General features: G+C 47.3%; 1 long non-coding RNA gene across 1 annotated transcript; it reads right to left on the bottom strand.

Moving 5' to 3' along the window:
• Positions 1 to 685: 685 nt before the first annotated feature.
• LOC307228915 lies at positions 686 to 4,622 on the bottom strand. The gene is made up of 2 exons (XR_013844103.1): positions 4,298 to 4,622; positions 686 to 751 (listed from the first exon to the last, which is right to left on the bottom strand). It is a non-coding gene; the product is annotated as an uncharacterized lncRNA (long non-coding RNA).
• Between the last annotated feature and the right edge of the window lie 1,964 nt (positions 4,623 to 6,586).

Here is a 6,586-nt window from a genome sequence, read left to right as displayed (position 1 = left end):
AGTCTGCAGTGTGAGTGCATGCATACACACACACACACACACACACACACACACACACACACACACACACACACACACACACACACACACACACACACACACACACACACACACAGAGGCAGTCTCAGGGTAAACATCTGTGTTTCAGCCGGATACTAATTCTACCTCTGAAGCTAAAACAACACTGAATTGCAGAGGAACAGGAAAACGCCAGCATTTGTTCCTCTGTGCATGTGAGTGTCTGTCTGTGTGTAAGAGAGACAGAGAGACTGAGGAGTGTGTCTACATGCCATGTGGAAACTAGTCCACGTGCAGCATATCTTCCCGTGTTTACATCACAGTTTTCGTGTTAGTGTGTGTACAGTATACATGTGTGCGTCTGTGTGTGCAATGGGGTTAAAAATTATAGACATTGCTTCATGCTTCCATATCGCCTGTGTGTCCTATTCCTGTGTGTGTGTCTTGGAGGAATGGACAGATAGAGAAAGTGTCTCTCACCCTGGCTTTGACTTTGGTTCTGTCTGGTTCTCGCTGGAGATCCTGCCCCGGTGCTCCCTCCGTTCTTCCCTGACACAGAGCCATCTGTCTGGGCTGACCTGGGGCCGGGGCTCCCCTCTCCTGGAGCTCCAGGACCGGGTCCCGAGGTGCAGCTCGCTCCGGGGGCTCCCTTGTCTCCTCTGGTTCCTTTCGCCTGCTGCTGCTGCTGCTGCTGCTGCTGCCTGGCCCCTGGCCCCAGCTTGGAGGAGACTCTCTGCAGGAAGAGCTGACGTTTAGTGACCACATCCCAGGCTAAAGGGCCCAGCTCTGAGTTGCGCACCGAGACCATGGTGTTAGCCATTCCCTGCCTCCGCTCCGAACTGAGAGACAGCGAGAGGTGGTGAAGGCACAGAGGGGAGGAGTGTGTGTGGTGGGGGGGGGGGACTTGGGAGTGTGCTGCAACCAGAAGAGAAGTAAAAAAAAAAAGAAAAGAAAAGAAGTTGCTATTGTGTCGGACATTCCCCTCGGGAATCACAGCTAGGACCCGGCCTCTTTCTTCTCTCTGCCTTCTTTCTTTTCCTCTCTCTCTTGCTATTGCGTCTCTTTGCCGCTCTATCAACACTAGCAACACATGGAGCTAGTTAGTGGACGAAAGTCTGGCGTCTGTCTTTTCGGGGTAAAGACGTGACATAAACTCGTCCGACATCTTGCCAATTTTTCAGGTATTTGTGCGGCTGGAACAGAAAGAGGCTTTGCAGACTTTTGGAAGCCATGAGGGGTTTGTTCGCTGCAGTTTGTGGAACTTTCTTTCCTTGACAGCATGTCAGACAAGCCTTCTTTATGTTAACTCAACATGACTGCACGTGGCACAACATTTCAGAACATTTTCAGGGCTTCATGTACTTGCGTTACTGTCCAAAAAACACACCCACCCCCAACCCCACAAAACAAACAAAAACATTGGCCCTGCCACCTACACCTCCAAAAAAAACACATGGCAGGAAGAACGAAGCTCATTGACAATAAGGGTTTCAGCGGGTTCCTTTTAGCTAACAGCTCTCTTGATAGTTCAGCTGCGGCTCAGACACTGAGCTCGGGGATTACTGTCGCATGCGCGTCGACACAAACTAAATCATGCATCGACATGCTAGCTGGCAGCTCAGGGAGACGGACATCAGTCTGGAGTTGATGAAATGTTTTTTTTTCCCCGCAACAATTCGTCTCTGCAACACACACACTGAGTGGCAGCCGACTGCAGTGCTACAATAAAAGTCAATTTTAAGAGATAAATTTACACTTTGGGAGATGAGCGGAATGTACTAAAAGCACTGCTTTTAGGAGGGACAGAACTGGCAAATTCAGAGAATGTCAACCAAATCAGAGAAAATGAATAAGAACCTACAAAGCCATACAAAAAAATGCTTTGAATATACACCCATCATCCACAACATAAAAAAAAAAACGTATAAATGAAAAATAAATAATTGTTAACAATGAAAAATAAATAATAATAACAAACAGCGTCATATTAAAGTTTGTTCAGGAAATAATCTCCACAATTCAGAAGTGAAGGATATATTATTTACAATTATTTACACAGAAAGATCCAGTTTTTACTGAATTAAGTCCCATAACAACGGAAAGCAACAGGGATACATGTGTGACACGGCACGGGACAGAAGGGACACACAGGGTTTTTGATTGTAACGGGGCGGAACAGGACAGTCCCTTCACTCAGTTGTGTTTAAAAAAAAAAAAAAACACAGGGAAACTGCCACGGGCACGCACACACAGCGCAGCTCCGTCTGGAGGAGAAAAAAAAACTCCACTCAAATTCTCTGAGTTAGGTTTGAGTTTTTCCCCAAATGCAAAGTATTTACAAACAGCACTCCTGCTGTTTTCTTTCAAAACCAGTCCTGGAGGCTCTGCACTTGCCATGTTTAATTAACTAACACCATAACAAAGGGAATGATTCGAGTGAAGACAGCGAGTGAGGGGAGACGGGGCTATGTGGGCGCTGCAGCAGTGTGTGTGTGTGACTGTCAGAGAGAAAGCGCAGCTGCTACCGGTATATTGGACTTCACAAGACCTCTGAAGGTGTCCTGTGGTTTCTGCCACCAAGACATTAGCACCGGATCTTTTAAGTCCTGTAAGTTGCGAGGTGGGGCCCCCATGGGTTGGGCTTGTTGTTCCAGCACATCCCACAGAGGCTTGATCGGATCGGAACCTAACCCCGGCCATCCACATGATGTAGAAGAAAACGTGATTCAATAGACCAGGCCTTTTTCTTCCATTGCTTCATGGTACAATGCTCACGTGCCCATTGTATGGGCACTTTCAGTGGTGGCCAGGGGTCATCATGGGAACTCTGACCGGTCTGCGGCTACGCAGCCCCACAGCAGCAAGCTGCGATGCACTGTGTGTTCTCACACCTTTCTATTATAGCCAGCATGAACTTATTCAGCATTTGTGGCTTATACTGTGAGCAATGGGGTTATCGCCCACATAGGAGCCTTTCTGTGTGGAGTTTGTATGTTCTCCCCGTGCTCACATGGTGTTTCCTTCATCTAACATCAGTAAGGACCCCCATCAAAAACATGCACACATCACCATCTTCTGACCAGTGATGGACACTTGGTACCAGGTCCCTGGGCGCGTCGACGAATGCTGCCCACTGCTCCTGGCTGTTCCCCCGGAGGAAGGACAAGCCAGGATGGGAAAAATGCAGAGGCCACATTTTACTGGCCACCACCCAAAAAAGCATGTGCATGTGTATGTGTGTATATATTTATGCATGTGTTGTAGTGCGGTGTGTCGTGACGAATAAAGACTCTTCTTCTTCAATGTCAAAACTTTCAAGTTTTGCAGGAGTTAAAAAAAAAGAAGACTGCTCCTCATCAAAATAGTTCTGCCAACATTTCTTGGGTTGATGACGTCAGTGCATTAACGGAGCACGTTCAGAACAGACAACCGGTTTTGAACGCAGCCTGACCCAAGTCCCTGAGGCGAGCTGGCGGAGAACTCTGTCTGTACAAGTCTTTTAAAAAGCACACATACCATCCATAGGTTTCCTACCATAACACATGAACCACTCCCTCTGCTCAGAACACTTCTCAGCCCACACCTTTGACGTCCGAAGGCGGATGGTGACTTCTTGTGTTACTATAATGATAACTTAATTAAACTGACAACTACAGCTTATAGCTGTAGTTCTCTTGCAATAAGACAGTATGGCAGATTTGGGCCTGTGGACTGTAACCACTCTATCAAAGCGTCAATACAAAGCAGGCTGATTCAGTGTATCCAGTTGGAACACATGCCTCTACTCTTTCTATTAAAGCTGCAAAAACAAAACTTACAAGTGGACACTGGAGACCTCAGGCACAGCTCTCATCCAAACTTGGAGAATATTTCCAATATTATTCTGATAAACATGGGTTAAAAGCTAAAATAACAATAATAGTCAATAAACTCTGCATAGTGGCAGAAAGAGTGTTTTAAGAGTTTTTAAATGTCATATTAAACTATACTTTTTGCCATGCAGGTACTGTTCTAACAAGAGTTTGACATTTTGGTTTGCAAAATCCTGGTTGCCAAAATCAGCAGACATAGAAAAAAAACTATGAATAACAAATACTGGAGACGGCTTTTAAAATGGCTTCCTTTACATAACAAAAGGCCAGATACATTTCTTTGACCAGTGGGAAATGTGTATACTGACATTGATCGCATACAGTGTACATCACACCTGTGTTCAGACAGTTCACACACAGATCAGATCTCAAATACACATGCGCATGCGCACGGTGAAGCAGCTTACCGTTCTCTGGGCCCTGTGTTTGTCCAGAGGGACCTTGGTTGCGGTGTTTTCTGGCGTCTTCTTTCGGTCCTCCTGACCTCCTTCTGAATAGTCTATCGCCAAATCTTTAGTAGCGGCTTCCCCTGTGTTGTCTGCTTCACCAACCGGTCCTGCTCTGTTTAGTAAAGGCACTCTCTGGATGGCCTGTGAGGGACTCCCTGTGGATCCTTGCTCAGCTACCTCTGAACCCAAGGAGCTAATGCAGCTGGAGAGTGTTCCATTTGGTACCGCCGTCTTTCTTTCTTGTGACTGGACGGAGGGCTTAGCCTCCGTACTTTGGGACTTGGGTTTGAGGATATTGGGACTGGCCTTTCCACAGCGGATGGGTCTCAGTACTGCAACCATTTTGGCTTGACCTAGCGTTGACCTTTTATCCCCATTCCCCATCTGCGCTGCCTCCTTTCGGGAAACAGCTCTCCTCTGAATGGCTGGAATGGAGTTGCTCTGTACAGTGGACAATAACAGAATTTACAACCACTACAATAATGTATAATTGTAAATTATATATATATATTTTTTGTTATTGGGGGTATATGCATGCATATGCATGGGGGAAAATCCCTTTAACCTTACCAATCATGAAAAATAAATACCTCATTAGATGGTTTAGCTGTTGGACGGGTGGGCCTTGATGCAACTTTAGCCTTGACAGTCTTCGGGTCCTGTTTGGAAACCCTCCTTGTCTCCTGATTAGATAGTTTGCTTGCTGTGGAGAACACTGCTTTGGTTGACTTGGTTTTCACTGCACGCTGCAGAGAGCTGGTCTGGATGAGTCCAGGGTTATAGCACGTCTCACTTTCTCCACCTTCCTGTTGGGAAGCGGAATCACTCTCCTTTGAATCCTGAGCCTGGGTTATGGAAGAGCAGAAAGAAGGGGAAGGGGCATCAGTGGCTTCATTGCGGTCTTCAGAACGAGGAGGCTCTGATATATTTTGGCTGACCTGGCCAGAGGTACAGTCAGAGTTATTTGACCCGTCTGGTGCTGGGTCTCTAAGCAGCAGATGCAAGGCGGACGTCTCCTCGGCCTGAACTAATCCCAGCTCTAGGATACCCTGGTTAGGTGTGCTCTCAGCTTTGTTCGCCTCTCTTTGGAGCTCCAAATCCTGGGAGTGCTCAAGGCTGGAAGTTGCCGTTATCAGGGGAGTGGTGGTGGAAGTGGAGAGGGAGGTGGAATCAGAGCACGTTCCTTCACTGGTTTGACTGGCTGGGCTGGTCGGGGTCATGCTGATTCTTCTCAGAGCCTGGTTGGAGCTCACAGACAGAAACAACGCCTCGTCGTCCTCATCTTCATCATAGCCATCATCATCTGGGATTTCTGTTGCGTCCGAGTCGGAGCCTGCACTCTGCCCGACGCCGCTTCTATTACTGCGTTTATCGTCGTCGCAGATGCTGTTGCCGCTAGTGGCCAAATGGAGGGCTAGTATCGGGTAGTCTTCTTTCCAGGTGTCGCAGCATTCGCCGCTGCTGGCATCCAGGTAAACTGACACGGAGTTGTCGTTGGATTCTGGCGGCTCAGTCGCCATAGATAGACTCCCCGGTAGGTTGGCTTTGTAATTTCCGTCACCGCGGTCTTCTTTCGATGACCATTTTGCAACAGCAACGCCAGCAGGATCATCTTGGGTGGTTACAACCGTCGTTGTCACAGTGACCTCAAAGATGTCGTAGTCCAGTGGACTGTCAGTTCGTCCACCGCTCAGGCTGCTCAGACTCCGCATGGAATCGGGTGAAGACTCACCAAGACAGGATGATGAAGAGGAGGAGGAGGAAGAGGAGACAGGGAAGGCATTGCCATTCTGGTCCTCAAAGCTGCCGAGGGGAAGCCTCATCCCGGAGCTGTACTTGCCTCTGGTGTGGACGCTGTCGTTGAGCGGTGGGGCGCTCATCCTGACTATTATCTGTCTTATCAGTTCCCTCTCTGATCATAGATCGAAGATAACGTTTTTATCGCCCATTAATCCATTCTCTTCCTGGTTCCCGGTTGCGGAGGACAGGGGAAAGAATGACGAGGAACACTCCCTTAATGCCACAAGAATTATTGCTCCCAAAATTGTCCATCAGACCACTCTGGATTTAAGTTCACTTCTCATCTCAAAACATATTGTTTTCTTCCTGAGTCTGAATTTCTATGGATGAATGATGCCAAAAAGTATAATCATCAGCCACGTGATGTATGAGTAGATTCTCAAACAAGAATGGAATATATTAGAATGGAATTTATTGAGAACTGGATCTTCAACGCATCTTTGTATC

The sequence above is a fragment of the Zeus faber genome, assembly GCF_960531495.2.
Source record: "Zeus faber genome assembly, chromosome: 4".
NCBI classification, from domain to species: Eukaryota; Metazoa; Chordata; class Actinopteri; order Zeiformes; family Zeidae; genus Zeus; species Zeus faber.
Note: the sequence above shows the minus strand (reverse complement) of the source record. Positions and strands in the feature narration are given on the sequence as shown.